The sequence below is a fragment of the Eleutherodactylus coqui genome, chromosome 4 (assembly GCF_035609145.1).
Source record: "Eleutherodactylus coqui strain aEleCoq1 chromosome 4, aEleCoq1.hap1, whole genome shotgun sequence".
Lineage (NCBI taxonomy): Eukaryota > Metazoa > Chordata > Amphibia > Anura > Eleutherodactylidae > Eleutherodactylus > Eleutherodactylus coqui.
In genome coordinates, this window is record NC_089840.1 from 82,490,290 (window position 1) to 82,513,801 (window position 23,512).

Genomic DNA, 23,512 nt, shown 5'->3' on the forward strand with positions numbered 1-23,512 from the left:
TGAAGGCGTCATCGAGAAGGCGGCGGGCTTGTGGTATAGCGCTGCCTATTGGGAGCTAAAACTTGAAATTCTGAATTTCCAAAATGGATGTGCCGGAACAAGGACAGGTTGGGTAAGTCCTATGGTTATTATGAGCCCATACGTAGTGGCGGTGGAGCCGCTGGCTAGAACGGGAATGACGTACGGGTCACATGCTGTACAAGGGGGGCGTGGTTGGGCAGCCAGGTGACGTAATGGTCATATGTCTGGGGCTGGTGCGTAACACTTGGAACGCAGCATCCCGTAGTGGAGATGAGTGACGGAATCGTCACATGTTCTGGGCGGGACCTGAAGGCGCCGGCATCCCGAGACCCCTGTTCTGGTGGCTGAACAGATGCGGACAATGAAAACGGACTGCATGAATTATAAATTATAGCACCCTGTAAAGACAATATGTTGTTTGCACAAAATATGTGAAATTAGAGGTGATGAGAACCTCTGTAACAGGGTTCCTTTATATGCATATAGCAGTGCTTAACATATTTAGAACGACCTATTGAGATATATAAATGTATAAATAGGGGAATTAAAAATAAAAATAAAAATAATCACATAGATTTAGTTATAAACAGGGCTAATAGACAATTGATTGCTCTTATCAAATAAGTGATATAGGACTGAACATGAGTCACGCGCAATTAGGTGGTTCTAAATATTGTCTTTACAGGGTGCTATAATTTATAATTCATGTGCAATATTTCTCACTTATTCATAGTGGGTACTATTTGCCAATAGCACCCACCATCATCAGCAGCTCTCCGGACCTAGCCCCCCTGAATTGGCGCAACGAATCCCCACCACCCATTTATATATATACTGGAGTATATATAAAATTACTATAGGCTCGCTTGGATTTTGGAGGTGATAGTGAGGCTATTGTAGTCCTCACTCATCACCGGGTAAGTCACATACATTTACCGGTTTACTTACCCTTCTTATTTTATTTTATTGGTTTCCGGCTGAAGCGCCCTCCTAATCTCCTTTATCTTCAAAGTACACTAAGGACTGGTTTCAGAAGAAGTCCTGGAGGATTCTAGAGTGGCCATCACAGTTGCCTGACTTGAACCCCATAGACAATTTTTAGTAGGATTTGTAGAAAGCAGTTATAGTATGCAAACCCAAGAGTATTATTGAACTAGAGGCAATTGCCCACGAGGAACAGACTAAAATTCCTCAGGAACACTGTCAGACACTGATGTCTAGGTATGCATCATGTTTGCAACAGGTGATAACAGCAAAAGGGCACTCTACTAAGTACTAAAGCTGCTTGTCATCAAGGGGTAGCGCAGACCTCATGAAATGATGAACTGCAGTTGTCAATTAGGCACTGGCAAGGCTGGTGGTGGTTCCATACTGGTGTGAAGTGTGTTCTCATGGCATGGGTTTGTTTCACTTGTCCACCTGAACACACGATTGACTGGTGCCTTTTTGTTTCACTACTTCATGACCATTTGCATATGGGATATACCAGCAGGATAATGCACCATTCCATTGGGCGCAAGTCGTCCAGAACTAATTTTAGAAGCATTCTGGAGAGTTCCTATGAATGGTGTGGACTGCATGCTTGTGTAACACGAATATTACACCTGACACGAGCATTTATGGGATGTGGTGGAGAAGTGCATTTCCAACCGAGATCCTGTACCTGCAAATACCATGGAGCTTTGGGTGGCTATCCAGATAGCATGACTGAATATCCCCCCAGACATCTTATGAAATCAATGTCATGCCAAGTTACTGCACTTCATTGGGCTAGAGGAGTCCTACATGATATTAGTTTCTGTCCTGTGACTTTTAGTATGTCAGTATATAGGTTCAGTTTATTTTCTCCTTGCACTATGAATATTTACACATTGTGCTCAATAAAAGACATGAAGGTATAACTGTGTCTTATTAGTTCAGTTAGATTGTATTGGTCTAAGGCCTCCTGTCCATGGGCGATATTTCACTGCGTTACCCATGGCCAAAATCCGCACGCGGGTAACACAATGAACGCTTTCCATAGGATGACTGTGGAAAGTGCAGCCCGATGTACACGAGCAGAAAATCACGGCATTTTTCAGCTTGCGTATAAATGATAGGTTCATCGCAGAAAATCACAGTGACATAATGCTCCCCTGTGGCAACTCGCGCAGCGGTATATCGCAACACTCGTGGACAGCCGGCCTAAAATTGTGACATAGATAACAATTAAGCTACATTTTAGTAGCAATCAATGCAGAAATCCAGGTAGTTCCAAATGGTTCATTTACCATTTCTTACAGCTGTATTTTTCTTTCAGTACTACAATGTGGAGTAGACAGTAATTTTACTGGGCGGGGGACAAAGCCCTCTGCACAGAATTTCTTTTGTAGGGATTTTTGACTATTTTGGTAAAGTAAGGACAAGCATCAAAGGTAGATTTCTCATTAGGAGTCCAGCGATTGCCAACTGTTTTATAGCTATATGATTTAGCCACCTAAATGTGCCTTAGAAGATTAGTTTATTTTGGTTTAATTTTAATAAAACATTTGGCCAACCACTATGCTACAAATGTGTAATCAGATTTGGGCATAGTTCTGCTTACCAGATGTCAAAAAGAAACAAGTCTAGATATAAGCTATGAGGTCTCCACAGCATTGGGACAGTATGAAGTAAGATACTGATCAAAATAGCTAATGAAAGATAATAATAATCTTTATTTGTTCAGCGCCAAACATATTCCGCAGCACTTACAAAAACAGGGGGATACAGAAAGACAAATGCACAAAACCACGGTTACATAGTAATCAGTTGATGGAAACAATAGGGGTGAGGGTCCTGCTCCAACGAGCTTCCATACTACAAGTAATGGGGTGATACAGAAGGTAAAGGGGCTGGAGATGTGCACAGTATGGCGAGGTGGAGAGTGAGCGATGTTATACACATAGACAATGGTCAGACATTAGGCTGTGTGGTGGCTGAATTGATATGACTGTCAGGAGCGGTTGATGGCAGCTAGCAGGGGTTGCGTCACTAAGACAGGGAGCATGTTATCAGGCGGAGTACAGAGGGGTTTGGTTTAAGGAATACGGTATGCCTCCCTGAAGAGTTGCATTTTTAGAGCACGCCTGAAGTTCTGCGAGTCCTGGATTGTTCGGGTAGCCTTTGGTAGTGCGTTCCAGAGGACCGGTGCTGCTCTGGAGAAGTCTTGGAGGCGGGAATGAGAGGTTCGGATTAATGTGGCACTCAGTCTGATTTCGTTAGCAGAGCGTAGGGCCTGGGCTGGGTGGTGGATTGAGATGAGGGAGGCAATATAGGAGGGCACTGCACTATGGAGGGCTTTGTGGATGAAGGTAGTGAGTTTAAATTGAATTCTGTATTTAATGAGCAGCCAGTGCAGTGACCGGCACAGGGGAGAGGCGGCTGAGTAGTGGCTGGACAGGAAGATGAGCCTGGCTGCCTCATTCAGGATGGATTGGAGGGGGTAGAGTCTGGAGTCGGGGAGGCCGATCAGCAACGAGTTGCAATAATCGAGGTGAGAGTGGATGAGGGCAACAGTGAGTGTTCGTAGCGTGTCCATGGTGAGAAAAGGGCGGATTCTTGCAACGTTCTTGAGGTGCAGCTGACATGTTCTGGCAACAGATTGGATGTAGGAGGTAAAAGAGAGATCAGAGTTGAATATGACCCCAAGGCAGTGGGCATGCTGTCTGGGAGTTATGATGGTGCCACATACTGAGATGGAGAAGTCAGGATGAGGTCTGTTAGTAGAGGGCGAAGACACCAGTAGGTCAGTTTTTGAGAGGTTCAGTTTTAGGTAGAGAGAGGACATAGTGTTAGAGTAAATAATAAAGTTTGTTAGCATTTCAACTTTTCACCATTTCTGTAAATTGGGAAGTTAGGCATTAGCAATATCTCTTCTTTTCTCCCATGTGCTGGTCTGTTCATATAAACCAATATATCCTATGCCGTTTGAGAACTCAGTTATTTGCAGTTATACTCAGGATGGCTGTATTAAAAATGAGCCAAGATTTTAGAAAGGAAAATTGGTCTAAGCATCAGTAAATGTTCTCTCTATTCTTGCATATTCTCAGTATATTCTTTCTGTTCCAGGAGCCCCAGGAAGGATAGCAGCCACACAGGACCTTTACTTTGTACACTTCTATCGCCACATCTAAGAGTATTTTATACATTTTCTATGAAAAAACCATAAACCATATAATAAATCATTGGCTGACAAGGAAGACAACCCTGAATGCAATGCATTCTAGAGGTAGATTTATTAGAATGTCTTAACATAGCTTAGTGGCATAATATTTCCTGGGCACTAGTAAATCTCCTGGCACAAAACACTCTGAAAGCGGTCCTGATGTTTCTGAAACTTTTTCAAATTATAGTTATATTAAACATGATTTTAGTGTCTCTGCTCCTTGGAAGAGAGCCCTCTGTAGACAATTCTGGAGAACAAATATCACTGACGAGTCAATGTAATTTGTATGGCGAAGCCAACATCATGAAGCTTGGTGAGGCTTAAAGCATGAATGATTTATTACTTGTAGATTGATTAAACACGAATGCTCTAAAATATGCTTGGCAAAGCTTGTGACTAAAAAATAACGCGTTCTGAATTAAATTCACAAGAATAGGCTATTTTTTACTGTTATGTTGAATGTCATAGATTTCGTTTGCAGAAAGTCAACCTCCAGCAAGGAACTTAATTTTTTTTAATCTTTATATAGTGTACTTGTATAGTTAGTGAATGGAGCTTAGAACCTTGTAAATGTTCATATTTTATGACCCAATGAAAGAATCTATCATAATACAAGAATAATACACACATGGATGTCACCAAAAAGTGCTAATACTATTGCTGGGCAGGGGCAGTAAAATTGCTTCAATATTTGCCAAATTGGATTGCGTAATTTTTAACCCTATTTTTAATGAAAATTGTGGGAAAAATCAAACATCAGAGTGCAGCCGATCACAGTCAGAGTGCCTTGATAATGTCACCAAATGTGTCCCACATCTTGCATATGGGCAGCAGTTTCATTAGACAACTGAATCACATGACCTAGCCATATATAACATAGGCACAGTGTAACCAGCAGTCATTTTACAGCTGAGTACAGAACAGAGTAGCTGCATCATGTTAAAATGCCTATATAAAACGTGGTCTGTTCTTAGGGCGAAATACAATGCAGAGGATATATTGCTGCTGGTGTGAAAGTTTGTATACCAGCAGAAAAGTTAAACAGGGTTGTATTGGAGGGAGCAGAGAAAGAAGCTGCATCATTTTTATATGCCTATACAAAAAGTTGTCTGTACACCGGTAGAGGGCATATTTCTGCTGCTGTCACTGTATATAGCAGCAAAGCAGACAGATAAACTACGCTTTGGCTTGGGGAATATTGCAGTTGTCTGTTGCTTCAGTCGTTGTTCAAAGTCACCAGTCTGGCCGCTACAAATTATTTGCAGGCCTTATACAGCTACCTGTGGAGTGAGGGAAATTAAACTACATGGCACAAAACAGGGACAGTTCAGAATCTACAATCTATACTCTCTGTCCATCTGTTTAATTAGAATTGTGCGCTATTTTACTTCTGCAGCATCTACAGATAAATAGAAAGATTACAAAAGAAATTCAAGTTCACCAACTACCTTGATACCAAGACATAGCATTGAAGTGTTCGACCAACCACCTGTAACACCAAGGGGAAAATCCAGCTCAGTCAACGATAGAACAAGAAATTTATGAAAAAAATAAATAAAAAATATGAAACAGTAGGGCCTTGACCACAATACACAAAAGATATGCCACTTTTGTTGATACGTTTCTGGTGTGAACAGCACTCTCAGGGCTTATTCACACAAGCGTATATTGGCCGCTGTTTTCACGGCCAGCCAATATACGCTACCATCTGATGCATTGAATTCCAATGCATCAGATCACACAGGCGTAGTCCCAAGGCATAAAAGCACCAGGCCTGCCAATATAACACCGGGCGCTTTTATGCCGGGCAGCAAAGATAGTCCTGGAACTATCTTTGTACCTGGAATTTATCGGCCGCTGCATAGGCTCATATGGGAGCCAATGACAGCGGATGGAGAAAGGAGGTGGGAGTTTAGCAGCATGACTGCTAAACTCCCTCCCCCTTCTCTCCTCCTCTCCCCTCTAACTATTTGTAATGGGAGGGGGCAGGATGGGGGTGAACAGGGGGCAGGTGCTTAGCTCTGTCCCTGTCCCGCCTACTCCAATTGCAAACAGTGGGGGGGAAGGAGAGAAGAGGAGAGCCGGGGAGGGAAGGAGAGGCAACAGCATTGCAGCCTCGGCATATATGTGCTGGGCCCATGCTGTCTCAACGTGCGCACAAAGGTTAGATTTTACCATGCCGACGGGCGAATGTAAAAACGCCTATGCTCGTGGGAAAGAGCCCTCAATCTTAGCTAGGATAGTAATTTCACATCTATTTAATCTAAATGGATTCAGAATAATTTATAGGGTTTGCAGCTGTGCTTCCATTCACACAACTATCCTGTTAATTGATAAAATACTGTCTACCGGTAGCTACCACTAGAGGGAGCTCACTGTGTAGGGTTTTATACAGCTCTATATCAAATCAGTAATAAATACAGTGAAGTCCTGCAAGTGGGGGCAGAAAGAACTTAGTCATTTAATTGGATATTATCTTTTGAAACATCCCTCTAAATGTTCCCTTACAATAATAATAATATAGTGCAAGGATTATTGTATTACGTTATTATAAATTCAGAATAATTGTGTTTTGGTAGCTTGCTGAAATAAGGTTAATATAAGTAAAAGGTTCCAATGAGATACATACTATGATTAAGTATCCGTTATAATCATAGTTCCGTGGATAAAGGGGATTAGTGGAGTACATGTATTTATTCCCTATCATTAGTGATCTACATTTGCTGAGTTCTTTTTAATCTACTCAGAGATTACAAGACATTCATCTTCATCAGCTTCTGCATCCCTAAAAATTAACTGAGTTCAATTCAGAGTGTACATAGATATATTGCAAAAAATAAAATAGGACATTTCATTTGTTTCATGCTACTTCTTACACATAAAATGCAATGTAGAAAAGACTACTGAGCAGACCCATCACTCTTTGCCAACTTTTTCTACTTGCCTTAATCACTAAGTTATATTTAGACCTCCAGTCCTATTATCATCCATTTGGAAATGGGTCATCTCAGGCACTAGGGGATAAAGTGTGTTGGCTAAAATCACAGAATCTGTAAAGTCATTTAATAAAATGAAATGTAAAACAAAACCTGCTTTGACTTTGTATCATAAAGACTTTATTAATACCATAGTGTTAGAATGGCTAGTGTAGCACTCCATTGTATCAGGGGTTCAAATGTTCCATGTTCTTGCTAGTACACCACATTTATTTGGTATCACACAAATCAATCAAACTGACTTAAAGGGATATTCTCATCTGAGACTTTCATGAAATAGTCACAGGATAGTCTATGAAAATCTGATAGATGAGGGTCCCACCTCACCTCTTTCTAGTTCTGACCCCCATCGCCTCTTACCTGGCTAAATGTTGTATCGGGAATGGCCAGGTCTTACGGAAAGAGCTAAATTGACTTTGCTATGCTGTTTGCATAGTAAATGAGAGTTAAGAAATAGGGTGGCACAGTGAAGTTTGCTGTTTTCAAAACTTTGAGCTGCAGAAATAGCAAAGCTAACGGACTTACACTGTTTCTGAAGAGCTAAAACATCTTTTTGGTGCGAAGAAGCCACCCTTTCCCGATTTCCCATGCCTTAACGTTCTGTACACATTGAATAGTCTGTAGATGAAGAAACACTAAAGAAAAACAAAACCAAAAAGTACAACAATATCATCTAATAGCATCCTGTTCCCTGATTCTATTGTGTTGCAACTGGCGATCCAATATGGTATTTGGTGTTTTCATTGGTCATAAGACAGTTCTAACATCTACATCATACCGCTAAATGCTAAGACAGCTATAACAACTCTTTGGTGCAAAGGGAGCACCCTTTCCCAATTTCCTAGACCTAAACTTTCTGCACACATCGGTGTAGTCTGTAGAGGCAGTAGTATATGACCAAACTAAACTCTGAAGAAGAGCAAAACAAAAAATTCTAACAGCTCTGCCTAGTATCAACTGATGGCACAAACCTATTCTGTTTCAAATTCCATCTTAGAGTATTCAGTTTTATCCTGTAGTTCATCTGTCATTAAATTGTTCTGACATCTACATCACCCCTCTAAATATTAAAACCAGTGAATCCTTCGAATAGACGATAACTTGTAATTTTGGTACATCCACTTTAAGCCACACTCTTCCAAACATAGAGAAAGCTAAAGTGTGAAATACGTCTATTTTCCTGCTACATTTGTACTTACTGTTTCTAGAGCTTATAAAAACATCTGAAAACCGCTCTATTTGATTATCTCTTTGTGTTCCACAGAGATGAATGGAATTACAGCGTGCATTCTCAACCAACGCTCCATTCATATGGGGCAACAGATCTCCTCTTCTCATGATTAGTGCGGATCCCTGTAGTCACACCTCCAGCGATCAGGCACTTGGATTGGGGATAAGTTTAAAAATTGGCACAACCCCTTTAAAGAGCAAGTAAAATGCATCCTACTTGAGAAGATGTAGCAAATTAAAATTGTGCTGTCACTAAACCGTACAGTACCATTTGGGGCTGTGACATAAAAGCAAAAACCGTAAGTCATAAATTTTCTTCTATTACAGTTCACAGTTTAATAAGTGACTTAATCTGAACACATAATTCTGAGTACTGTCATTTCTCAGAAATGTCTTCAGCAATGTTTGAACATATGTTCCCATGATGCAAATGAACATTAACTACCTGAATAGCTCTAAATAAAGCAGATGAGTAATTCTCACCTTGTGACTTCTTTTTCTATCACACAATGTGTAATAGATGAATGACAGCTTTACTAAAAATACATTTGCAAATCCAATCCTCTAATGCTTATGTAAATCCACATGGTGAATCACTCACAGAAACGGCTGAATGCTGACAATTTGTCTAACATCTGTAAGCATTCATAGTCCTATATCTTTATCTGATACTGCAGCAGATCTTCTGAACGTGACAGCTAGGGGCAGGTATGAAAAGCCACTGTACCTGAATGGTCTCATTGGGGTTAAAAGTGACTTAGAGCCAATGAAAAGTTTCCATTTTACTTTAGGACCATTTATTAGAGACCATTTATTACAGAATGAGCCAGGATGTACAATGAAGTGATATACAATAAGAATTGTATGACGATTAAACTCCACTCCATGTAATGGTTTCCCATGAGAATGTATTACAATATACAAGTTTATTGTCTTTAAAAGGGAAGAGAACTACAACTTTTAGGACAATAGGATCTTACTGTGGAGTTAAATTTGAGGAAACAAGGTTGCCAACTATCAAAAAATTTAGGGACACTCCTCAAGAGCTTGGTCCTGTGGAAAAAAAAGACAGCCTGTTATTTTTTAAAGGGTTACTAAACTTAAAAAAAACTTTTGACCTATCTTAATGACATGTCAGAATTATTGATTAATGGAGGTTCAGGTGTTGAGATCCCTACCAATCGCTAAAACAAACAAGCAAAAGTGCTCAGCTGAGCGCCATGCCTGTTCTGCCATTTCCATTCCTGCTTGATCCAGATGAACAGGCACAGTGCTCAGCTGAGTACTTCTGCCTGTTCGTTTTAGCGATTGGTGGTAGATCTCAGTGTCTGGACACTGTTAGGGCTCAGTCACACGCACCGATCCGCCCATGTTCTTGCACGATAAGGGCAGTGTGACTGAGCCCTTCCTGTGACAACTTAGAAGTTTTTTAAAAGTTTGGCTTCACTTAAAGTTTGCATTGGGCATGTGCGACTGCAACAAACTCTTGTGATAATTGTTGACAAACATATATTCTGCTGGCCTAAGGAAAGAGACCATAAGAGAATGAACCCATTTGCTTTCTGCAGGATTTATACAAGACTGGTTGCATTAAAAAAATGCCATAGAATAACAAACACTGTGGGCAAATGTATCTTTTGTTTACCTGAATCATTCCTTTGTAGTTTTTTTTTTATTTAGATAATTTTTGTTGAAATTATATTTTTGAGTACAATTATCCCTTAATTTCAAGACATTTATATATCCAGAAGTATAATATATACAGAACATATCATTATCCCACCCAAACAATACAGTCATAACTATATTTAAGAAAATCATAATTTATCTCACCTCGCCCCAAAAAATATTTAGACACATAGAAAAAAATGAACCTAAGTCATCTACACACATTTTCAACATTCTCCCTCACCTCCTCCAAATCCCATCAGCTCTTCTACGACACCTCCATACAACTCGCACTTGATTGAGCTATCCATTACATACATATCAGACCAACTTCCCCAAATTTCCTCAAACTTAGTCAAACAGCCCCTTTTCAAAGATATAACCTCTCCTATTTTTGCAACAAAATCTCCTACTGTTGGGTGGGCAGGTTCCATCCAACGGGCAGTTATCAATTTCCACGCCAGATGCAGTATTCTCTGAATTCCCAAAAGAGTATGCTTATCAAGCCCAACAATAATACCCAATATACAAGCTATGGAATTCAAGATCAATATGGACAAGATCTAGTTTTTTAATTATCTCTAGTACCCCATTCCAAAATTTACGCAATTGAACACAATACAAGACCGTATACATTAAATCTGACATATAACATTTCTGACAGTCTAAGTTTAATCTAATACCCATGTTAAACAACTTTAATGGAGTACGATAAACTCTATGCACTAAATATAATTACGATACTCTTCAACTTTCAGATAGAGATATCATTGGAATTATACACAACACTGCTGCCCATTTATCCTCTCTAATATGACCAAAATCTTTTTCCCATTTTTCTTTTAACTTTATTGGGAATTGCCATAATTAGTGTAAAAAAAATCATCTGTCTACATAAATAAGATATTACACCCTTCATGGCTCCAGAACACCCAAGAAAATTCACCAAAGGGTATTGAATAGAGATGAGCGAGCATACTCGCTAAGGCAAACTACTCGAGCCAGTAGTGCCTTATGTGAGTACCTGCCCGCTCATCTCTAAAGATTCGAGTGCCGGTGGGGGAGAGCGGTGAGTTGCGGGAGTGAGCAGGGGGGAGCAGGGGAGAGAGTGAGAGAGAGAGATCTCCCCCCCATTCCTCCCCGCTCTCCCCTGCCGCTCACCGCCCCCCGTCGGCATCCCAATCTTTAGAGATGAGCGGGCAGGTACTCGCATAAGTCACTACTCGCTCGAGTAGTTTGCCGTAGCAAGTACACTCGCTCATCTCTAGTATAGAACCGTAAGCACAGATACTGACTGGGCCTGAGAAGCAAACGCATGCTGTAATTGCAGGAACTGGAAAAAAATAACTATAGGGATCAAAAAGCTCTCTAAATTGTTCATCTGTTCCAAAAAGATTACCACACTCTTCTCCCATTGTAAAAACCCCTGCAACTTAAAAATCTATGGCAATTTAGGGTTCCTGCAGAGGGGGTATATATAGTAAATCCATCTAGTTGCAAAATCTGCTTAGAGATATTCCTTAGTTTTATTATTAAAATAATTGTCATTTTTAATTCTTTTTTTCATCTTTTTATCCCTCTGTCACATACCATCATAGAGGGGCTTCAACCTATCCTTTTAAAAAACAATCTGCCATTCTCCCCCTACGCCATTTATCTCTCCACCCCTTGAACTGTTGCAGTTGAGATGCCAGAAAATATATCCAAGCATTTGAAATTGCGAAAACTCCCAACCATTTATCTCTTTGAAGGGTCTCCAATTTCATTCTAGCATATTTCTTGCTCCAAATTCCTAAATATCACACGGAGTCTAAAAAATATTGTGATGCGATCTAAACAGGAGAGTTTTTAAGTATGTAAATAAGTTGTGGCATAAAAACCATTTTCCCCTGCCAATTATCGATAATGAAAGACTATACCAGACCTTGACCTTATCCTCGAACTTTCATACTAACGGAAGCAGATTGACAGAAATATAATCTTGAGGCTTAGATGATACCACATCTCCCAAATATTTGAACTCCTTCACTATTTGTAATTGCATATGTTCCCAATGAATAGTCCACCAGCAAGGGATCTAAAGAAAGAATTACAGATTTCTCCCAGTTAATAGTGAGACCCAACATCTTACCAAATATATCAAAAATGGACATAATAGAATCACTGATCTACTCATATCGCCCATATACAACAACAGATTATTTGCATTTAGCGAGCTATGTTCCTCAATTTATTCATACTGCAATCCAACTATATTGGATGATTACTTTATCAAACCGGCTAGGGACTCGATTGCCAAAGCAAAGATAAGAGGGGTCAGGAGACAATCCCTGCCTTGTTCCCCTCTCTAACATCATCCTTCCAGAAATACAACCACTTACCCGCACTCTTGCCCCTGGCATTGAATAAAGCAGTTTAACCCATGGAATAAATTTATCACCGAAACTCATCTTATGAAGAGCACCTCACAAATAGTTCCACTCAACACTGTCAAAAGCTTTGGCAGTGTTAAGTGAAAAAACAGCCCTGCTCCCACAAACTCAATGATCAGCCTGAAAATTTAGATGTAACCTTTAAACAAATATCAGTTGATTCATTTGGCATGAAGCTGGATTGATACTTATGTATGAAATGAAACATTACTAAAAGTAATCTTTTCACAAGTATCTTCGCCAAGATGTTAACATCAGTGGTCAACAGAGATATTGAACGATAGGAGTCAAGGAGAGACAAATCCTTTCCCGTTTTAGGATTTAAGGCAATCATAGTATCTCTAATTTATGATGAATATATGCCTTCATAAAATAATTTATTAAACACCATCAATAAATGTGGCAGAAGTATATTCTGGTAGTTCTTAAAAAATTCATTTGGAAGACCATCTAACCCAAGCGTCTTTTCATTAGAAAGTGTTGCTACCGCATCCCTTAACTCATTCAGTGTTAATGGAGCCTGTAATATGACTTTCTGATTATCAGACGAAGTTGTCAATTGTACCAAAGCCAAATATTCAAAAAGATCTTCACAATCCACACTTAACTTAGAAGAACACAGGTTTTTAAAATAGAAAAAAAATGTATCCAAAATGTTATGGTAGAGCCCAGAAAACTGTTCAGAAGCCTGTATCTTCATGTTGGGAAGTTCAAGTAATTTGCCTGTGTTGGGAAATCAAAGTTGGATCGTGAGTAAAAGGAAACCGCATGTGCACGGTTTAAAAAGCACTTTTTGTTTGTGGACTCATTTATTCATTGGGAGTAACTTATTGCTTATCTATGGACACTGGCATCATGACAATAATCCTGGACTGATCTGTGGTGATCAAGTTTGCTAAAATCTTATCTCCCTTGGAAGTGACTGAGCTTGCAAGCCATAGGCTGATACTTCAGCCTATGGGAAAGGAGACGGTAGTGCCACCATAAACCGCTGCCATCGTGTACCCCGCTGTCTCCTCGGCTGAAGGCCTGGTTCCTGGTCGCTGCAATAGAAGCCAAAAAAACAACCCCCTGCTTCCCCTTCCTCAGAGATCTGCAAGTTTAAACTGTGCCTCTTTCCAGTTAATTTCCACTTGATTAGTAGGAGAATATATATACACTTGCTCCGTATCTAAAGCTCATTGCTGAATGACTTTAATGGCTTTAATGACATCACGAGATTTAGATTTATGTAGGATTATCTTCTGTATATAATGATCACGTATAAATGCCTTCATGGCATCCCACACTACAGACACTGAGGAAAAGCCAATATTAATCTAAAACAAAAAATTCCTCCATTCTAGCATTACCATCAAGCAAGTTCAACCCAAAGGGATTCAACCTGCAAACTCCCAAATCCCCTTCATTCATAATCAACAACAAATAGGGAGGTAGGTATTCCACTCTATGAACATAAGGAACCATAGATGGAGTACCTATTGGGAGATCTACCCCCAGAGATCACATAAACCTAATTCCATTAATAAACGTGCAAAAGTAGTTGGGGAATGAGAAGCCACTATAGGGCCTTTATTAAATCTATTCAAACAGGGATTCAGACAATTATTAAAATTACTCACAATTAATGTAGGAACATCAGGGGATATAGCCACAAATTTCATCACATTCTTAATACATTCAGTAGAATGCAGAGGGAGGACATATATTGCCACGAAAAAATATTTTTTTGTGCAATAATACATTTAAGACAAACAAATCTCACCATACAATCTATAAAAGATGATTCACACTTAAAATAGATATTTTCATGAACAAGAACACTTATTTCATGTAAATAACTCAAGTATACAGAATGAAAAGAATGTACCTGTCCAGAATGGTGAAGCAAATCTACAGTATCTCCTGTTAAGTGTGTTTCTAATAGACAAACAATAGCTGGTTGAAAATGCTGAGTAGATGAAAAAACAGCATATATTTCAATTTTGTCCCCCATACCCTGCACCTCTCACAAAATGATAATACCCACTTGAACCATGGTAAATGATATTCATGTTTTATACATATAATTTAAAATGTTGGCTGCAATGGATAGTAGAAGAGGAGAAACAGAGAGAAGTGGAGAAAAAAACAAAACAAACAAACAAAAAAAAAAACACCCTGCTACAACTGAACCACATACATAAATACCCATATTCCCATGAGCTCTCCTCCTATGTCTCCACTGCTCACATAATTTTCTAGATCCCACTGCCAATACATTTTTAGGTTTAGTTTTCCTTTAATTAATCACCTAACGACTTGGACAATTTTGGTCTTGCAAATGTTGTCTCATAAAGACCTATTAAAGGGCCTGTCCAAAATTACAGTTTTATCTAAAAAGGACTTCCCCTTCCCCCAGAGAAAACATAGCAAAGAATTATACTCACCCATCCCTGCTCATCCCCCGCTAGTGGCTCCGGGTCTCCCTGTTGACCTATTGTTTATAGGCTGCAGTCAGCCTGTAAGGTCCCATCAACCTGCCGCTGCAGTTTATGGGACGGGACAGGCTGACTGCTGCCTTTAAACAATACATCAGCAGGGAGACCCAGAGTCGCTGAAGGGGAATGAGCGAGGGATGGGGGGAAGCCCTTTTAAGATAAAACTGTTATCTCGGACAATCCTTTTAACTGCTAAGTCTTTTACTCCCTGGGTTTTATACTTTGGAGCTTGGAGCTTCATTTTGTTGATTGAAATGATAACTGGCTAAAGCCCCATTTACATGCAAAGATGTTCGCTCAAAATTCGTTCAAAAGATAGGATGATTGACAGTTTGAGCGATCAATTTGCATAAGCTGCTAATAGGCACTAAAGCCCAATAGTAGCTTATTAGCTTTATTTGCATGTAAATGAGCCTCGGTGCATTGTATGCTGAGAATAGTAGGTGATCTGTTCTCTGCATACAGCTTCTTTGTTCTGCCTCAGGACTGCAGCTGAGTACAATGTTATCAGCGCTCCCGTGGAGAAACAGCATCTGGGCTCTGCTATCAGCTCTCAGGCTGAACGATGGATTTTAAGCTCAACTAAAAATCATTGTTTGGCCGAAGAGTAAATGATGGTAGCATTTACACGCAATGATTATCGCTTAAAAGACATCGTTTGAATGAATTGTGAGCGATAATCGTTGCATGTAAATGGGTCTTAATTCTCAGCCCTTTCTGATATTTTATAACAATATGTATTTAAGTTATATACGAGTATTTTGGACACTAAATACATTTTATTTTCTATATACATTTAATTAAAATCTAACAGTTTACTGAGAAATGCATAATGTCAACAATACGGAGGCAGATAGGTAGAATGTGAACTGTACTCAAGATGAACAAAGTAGCAAAGAAAAACAAGTAGAAGACTGGAATTTGCCCACAACTTAATATATGGTAAAACGTATCAACAATCTATAGGTAGAATTCATTTTTTGCTTGCAGTAAAAGTTGATATCAGTCTTTCAGATGTAAGCAAGCTGTACTGTATGGATTTTCCTGTACATTATTAAAGCAACTACAAACAGTCTTTCATATTACTCAGCGGTTCTTGTAGCTAGGGAAATAAAGGGTTATGAAATATATTCAAAGTCTTGGTACTTAGATGAGGCCAGTAAGCTAAACTCCAGGGGCTTGCCGCTGAAGGTTTTCTTCCTTGCTTTGACTCACACTAGCTTCTGGTGGAAACTGACCCTCTGGCGTGCAGCCGATACTCCTGTTCCAATTGCTATTCCATGCTGTGCTGATGTCTCACTGCTGCTTGTACAGCTACTGTAGGACTCTGTCTCTGATGCTGAGTAGGGGGTCTCTGATGACTGTTTTTCATCTTACAATTCAATTCATGTTCCCTGCTCTGTTTGCTTCTGTAAGTTCTATTACTAAGAATAAAGCATTATGGTTGGGGGCCCTCTTACAAATTTTGCATTGGGGCCCAGAAGCTTCAACGTCCACCTCTCGACTAAACAATGGCTCAAAAGATGGCCAAGTCAAAGTCCTGAAGTTAAATGGGTTCTAAAATAAAAAAGGACCAGTATTAACCTATTCCCTGCCGCCACAATCCAGCGCTGTACTCCCAGTATTTGTTGTCGCTGTTGATGTCATCGGACAATCAGAGGCTGCAGCATCTCCATTCCAAACTCATGGCATCATAGCAATAGGGATGTGAGCGCTGATTCCAGCAGGGATGTTAAAGCCTCTAATTGGCTGCAACTTAACTTTGGGTGACATCAACAGAAGTAACAAACATTGGGACCACCGCACTAGATCATGGTGGTAGGGATCAGGTAAATACTGTTTCTTTTCTTATTTTAGCACAGTGGGCAACCTTTCAACCTTATAAAGATGCTGTGGTATTATCTGAAGAAGGTTATGCATATAAAGCATCCCAGAAATGAAAACATTTGGTGAAGGTGACTACTGCTAAAGCAAGATCTACAATATTAAAGGGTGCAGTTTAGAGATGAGCGAACGTACTCGTCCGAGCTTGATATTCGTGCGAATATTAGGGTGTTCGGGATGCTCGTTACTCGTAACGAGTACCACGCGGTGTTCCGGTTACTTTCAGTTTCCTCTCTGAGACGTTAGCGCGCTTTTCTGGCCAATTGAAAGACAGGGAAGGCATTACAACTTCCCCCTGTGACGTTCAAGCCCTATACCACCCCCCTGCTGTGAGTGGCTGGGGCGATCAGATGTCACCCGAGTATAAAAGTCGGCCCCTCCCGCGGCTCGCCACACATGCCTTGTGAGTTAGCTGAGGGACAGTGGTATCGTGCTGGAGCTGCTGTAGGGAGAGCGTTAGGAGTTAGGGGCCACCTCTAATAGTGTGCAGTACTGTGTTAGCACTGTATTTTTTATTTTTTTTTCAAAATTGGATCTGCAGAGCATTGCGCCCTGCAATAGGGACAGAAGTGGTGGTTAGGCAGGGAGAGTGTTAGCAGTGAGTGTAGGCTTCAAGAACCCCAACGGTCCTTTCTAGGGCCACATCTATCCGTGTGCAGTACTGTCCAGGCTGCTGTTAGCAGTGTTGCATTTTTTTTTTTTCTCAAAACCGGCTGTGCAGACCATTGCACCCGGCATTAATACTACAGGGATAGAATTGTGTAGGCAGGGCCAGAAGACATACATTATTCATTGAATACACGCAGTGTGGCTTGTCCTTTGAAAAACAAGGGAAAAAATTCTATTTCGCCTGCCTCTGACAGTCCTCAGGGCTCTGGGTACGTGTGTGCTGCGTGCAGAACGTTAAAAAAAATCAGACGCAGCCAGCTACGTTTTACTGCAGGCTTGCGCCAATTTTTTTCCTGCATGGGAAATCCCTGATCTGCTGGAGCCAATAACTTTGCATCACTGTAGTTCTCTGACACATTTGCAGGGCCACAACACAGTTATTAAAGGGGTTGTCCCGCGGCAGCAAGTGGGTCTATACACTTCTGTATGGCCATATTAATGCACTTTGTAATGTACATTGTGCATTAATTATGAGCCATACAGAAGTTATAAAAAGTTTTTCACTTACCTGCTCCGTTGCTAGCGTCCTCGTTTCCATGGAGCCGACTAATTTTCGCCGTCTAATGGCCAAATTAGCCGCGCTTGCGCAGTCCCGGTCTTCTTCTTTTTTCAATGGGGCTGCTCGTGCTGGATGCCGGCTCCGTGTAGCTCCGCCCCATCACGTGTCGATTCCAGCCAATCAGGAGGCTGGAATCGGCAATGGACCGCACAGAAGCCCTGCGGTCCACCCAGTGAGAAGATCCCCGCGGCCATCTTCATCAGGTAAGTAAGAAGTCACCGGAGCGCGGGGATTCAGGTAAGCGCTCTCCGGTGTTCTTTTTTAACCCCTGCATCGGGGTTGTCTCGCGGCGAACGGGGGGGGGGGGGGGGGGGTTGAAAAAAAAAAAACGTTTCGGCGCGGGACAACCCCTTTAAACTTAGTAGTATTCATTGAATAGACGCAGTGTGGCTTGTCCTTTGAAAAACAAGGGAAAAAATTCTATTTCGCCTGCCTCTGACAGTCCTCAGGGCTCTGGGTACGTGTGTGCTGCGTGCAGAACGTTAAAAAAAATCAGACGCAGCCAGCTACGTTTTACTGCAGGCTTGCGCCAATTTTTTTCCTGCATGGGAAATCCCTGATCTGCTGGAGCCAATAACTTTGCATCACTGCAGTTCTCTGACACATTTGCAGGGCCACAACACAGTTATTAAACTTAGTAGTATTCATTGAATACACGCAGTGTGGCTTGTCCTTTGAAAAACAAGGGAAAAAATTCTATTTCGCCTGCCTCTGACAGTCCTCAGGGCTCTGGGTACGTGTGTGCTGCGTGCAGAACATTAAAAAAAATCAGACGCAGCCAGCTACGTTTTACTGCAGGCTTGCGCCAATTTTTTTCCTGCATGGGAAATCCCTGATCTGCTGGAGCCAATAACTTTGCATCACTGCAGTTCTCTGACACATTTGCAGGGCCACAACACAGTTATTAAACTTAGTAGTATTCATTGAATACACGCAGTGTGGCTTTTCCTTTGAAAAACAAGGGAAAAAATTCTATTTTGGCTGCAGGCTTGCGCCACTTTCTTTCCTGCCTGGGAAATCAAATCACTGGTAATACACCATACTGAGGGGTAGGGGTAGGCCTATAGGACGTGGACGCGGGCGAGGACGCGGAGGCCCAAGTCAGGGTGTGGGCACAGGCCGAACCAGTGTGGTGGCCAGGGGTAGAGGCAGGGCCAGACCGAATAATCCACCAACTGTTTCCCAAAGTGCCCCCTCGCGCCATGCCACCCTGCACAGGTCAAGGTGCTCTACGGTGTGGCAGTTTTTCACAGAGACGCCTGATGACCGACGAACAGTGGTGTGCAACCTTTGTCGCGCCAAGATCAGCTGGGGAGGCACCACCAACAGCATGCGCAGGCATATGATGGCCAAGCACCCCACAAGGTGGGACGATGCCCGTTCACCGCCTCCGGTTTGCACCACTGCCTCTCCCCCTGTGCCCCAACCTGCCACTGAGATCCAACCCCCCTCTGAGGACACAGGCACTACCGTCTCCTGGCCTGCACCCACACCCTCACCTCCGCTGTCCTCGGCCCCATCCAGCAATGTCTCTCAGCGTAGCGTCCAGACGTCGCTAGCGCCACAGTTTGAGCGCAAGCGCAAGTACGCCGCCACGCACCCGCACGCTCAAGCGTTAAACGTGCACATTGCAAAATTGATCAGCCTAGAGATGCTGCCGTATAGGCTTGTGGAAACGGAGGCTTTCAAAAGCATGATGGCGGCGGCGGCCCCGCGCTACTCAGTTCCCAGTCGCCACTACTTTTCCCGATGTGCCGTCCCAGGCCTGCACGACCACGTCTCCCGCAACATTGTACGCGCCCTCACCAACGCGGTTACTGCCAAGGTCCACTTAACAACAGACACGTGGACAAGCACAGGCGGGCAGGGCCACTATATCTCCCTGACGGCACATTGGGTGAATTTAGTGGAGGCTGGGACAGAGTCAGAGCCTGGGACCGCTCACGTCCTACCCACCCCCAGAATTGCGGGCCACAGCTCGGTGGTGGTATCTGCGGCGGTGTATGCTTCCTCCACTAAAGCACCTTCCTCCTCCTCCTCCTCCAACGCAACCTCTGTCTCGCAATCAAGATGTGTCAGCAGCACGTCGCCAGCAGTCGGTGTAACGCGGCATGGCAGCACAGCGGTGGGCAAGCGTCAGCAGGCCGTGCTGAAACTACTCAGCTTAGGAGAGAAGAGGCACACGGCCCACGAACTGCTGCAGGGTCTGACAGAGCAGACTGACCGCTGGCTTGCGCCGCTGAGCCTCCAACCGGGCATGGTCGTGTGTGACAACGGCCGTAAGCTGGTGGCGGCTCTGCAGCTCGGCAGCCTCACGCACGTGCCATGCCTGGCCCATGTGTTTAATTTGGTGGTTCAGCGCTTTCTGAAAAGCTACCCCCACTTGTCATACCTGCTCGGAAAGGTGCGTCAGCTCTGCGCACATTTCCGCAAATCCCACACGCATGCTGCCACCCTGCGGACACTGCAACATCGGTTTAATCTGCCAGTGCACTGACTGCTGTGCGACGTGCCCACACAGTGGAACTCTACGCTCCACATGTTGGCCAGACTCTATGAGCAGCGTAGAGCTATAGTGGAATACCAACTCCAACTTGCGCGGCGCAGTGTGAGTCAGCCTCCTCAATTATTTACAGAAGAGTGGCCCTGGTTGGCAGCCATCTGCCAGGTCCTTGGAAAATTTGAGGAGTCTACCCAGGTGGTGAGCGGCGATGCTGCAATCATTAGCGTCACCATTCCTCTGCTATGCATCTTGAGAAGTTCCCTGCAAAGCATAAAGGCAGACGCTTTGCGCTCGGAAACAGAGCCGGGGGAAGACAGTATGTCGCTGGATAGTCAGAGCACCCTCCTGTCTATATCTCAGCGCGTTCAGGAGGAGGAAGAGGAGCATGAGGAGGATGAGGAGGAGGGGGAAGAGACAGCTTGGCCCACTGCTGACGGTACCCATGCTGCTTGCCTGTCATCCTTTCAGCGTGTATGGCCTGAGGAGGAGGAAGAGGAGGAGGAGGAGGATCCTGAAAGTGATCTTCCTAGTGAAGACAGCCATGTGTTGCGTACAGGTACCCTGGCACACATGGCTGACTTCATGTTAGGATGCCTTTCTCGTGACTCTCGCGTTACACGCATTCTGGCCACTACGGATTACTGGGTGTACACACTGCTCGACCCACGGTATAAGGAGAGCCTTTGCACTCTCATTCCCGAAGAGGAAAGGGGTTCAAGAATGATGCAATACCACAGGGCGCTGGTGGACAAACTGATGGTAAACTTCCCATCCGACAGCGCTAGTGGCAGAAGGCGCAGTTCCGAGGGCCAGGTAGCAGGGGAGGTGCAGAGATCATGCAGCATGTACAGCGCAGGCAGGGGAACATTCTCCAAGGCCTTTGCCAGCTTTATGGCTCCCCAGCAAGACTGTGTCACCGTTCCCCAGTCACGGCTGAGTCGGCGGGAGCACTGTAAAAGGATGGTGAGGGAGTACGTAGCCGATCGCACGACCGTCCTCCGTGACGCCTCTGCCCCCTACAACTCCTGGGTGTCGAAGCTGGACACGTGGCCTGAACTCGCGCTGTATGCCCTTGAGGTGCTTGCTTCTCCTGCGGCTAGCGTCTTGTCAGAGAGTGTGTTTAGTGCGGCTGGGGGAATCATCACGGATAAGCGTACCCACCTGTCAACCGACAGTGCCGACAGGCTTACACTCATCAAGATGAACAAAGCCTGGATTTCCCCAGACTTCTCTTCTGCACCAGCGGACAGCAGCGATACCTAAGCAATACGTAGGCTGCACCCGCGGATGGAAGCATCGTTCTCTCTCACCATCCAAAACGGGGACATTTCTGCTTCATCAATCTGTGTATAATATTCCTCCTCCTCCTCCTCCTGCTCCTCCTCCTGAAACCTCACGTAATCACGCCGAACGGGCAATTTTTCTTAGGGCCACAAGGCTCACTCATATAATTTTTCTAAACAATTTTTATACGTTTCAATGCTCTTAAAAGCGTTGAAACTTTAACTTGAACCAATTTCTCGTTAAACTGGGCTGCCTCCAGACCTAGTTACCACTTAAGCCACATTAACCAAAGCGATTAATAGGTTTCACCTGCCCTCTTGGTTGGCCATGGCCAATTTTTTGGATGTACATTAGTACTGTTGATACAGCAATTTTTGTGGCCCCTCGCCTACAGTGTAATCATAGCAATTTCTATGTTCTTCGCCTGCACTCATGGTACAGAAAGGTGTGTGGGGTTCGCCTACACTTTAGCTACATAAATGTAACTTGTGCCTTGTCTATACTGCAGCTACTGAAATGGAACGAAGACTGCGCTCCCACTATACTGCTGCTTCGGAATTGTTACTGGGGCCTGTCTTGAGTGCTACTATTACTGAAATGGAACGCATACTGTGCTCCCCCTATAATGCTGCTAGTGATATGTTAGTGGGGCCTGTCCTAATGCTACGGCTGAAATGTTACTAATTCTGGGCTCTGCCTATACCGCTGCTAATGGTATGTCTCTGGGGTGTGGAAACAGAGGCTTCCCAAAGACATGATGGCGGCGAGGCCATTTCCCACCAACGCTGTTACTGTTAAGGTGCATATAACCACGGACACGTGGAGAGGACACGTAGTGCCTCAAAAACATCCGCCGCCACAGCCCACTTAATCCTGGCCACATTCCGAAAACCAACAAAATAAAACCGCGCTACTAGGTCCGCAGTCACCAACACATTACCACCAACGCGGTTACTGTTAAGGTACATATTACCAGTCTGACTGGGGCATGCAGTGTGGCCCGAAGCCCACCTGCATTAAGCACGACATTACTACCTCAGCTGTGTTGGGCAATGCAATGGGATATTTCTATGTACCGCCGGTGGCTTCCTGGCACCCACCCATGCTGTGGGTCCACAGGGAATTATAAACGCATCTGTTTCCACTTGTAAAGAACCCCAGTCAGACTGGGGCATGCAGTGTGGGCCGAAGCCCACCTGCATTAAGCACGACATTACTACCTCAGCTGTGTTGGGCAATGCAATGGGATATTTTTGTGTATCGCCGGTTGGTTCCAGGGAGCCACCCATGCTGTGCTTCCACAGGGAATTATAAATGCATCTGTTTCCACTTGTAAAGAACCCCAGTCAGACTGGGGCATGCAGTGTGGGCCGAAGCCCACCTGCATTAAGCACGACATTACTACCTCAGCTGTGTTGGGCACTGCAATGGGATATTTTTATGTACCGCCAGTGGGTTCCAGGAAGCCACCCATGCTGTCGGTCGACAGGGACTTCACAATAGGGAGTTGGACATGCCTGTGTCTATGAATTAAAAAGCCCGGTCTGACTGGGGCATGCAGACACCTTGACAGAATGAATAGTGTGTGGCACATAGGTTC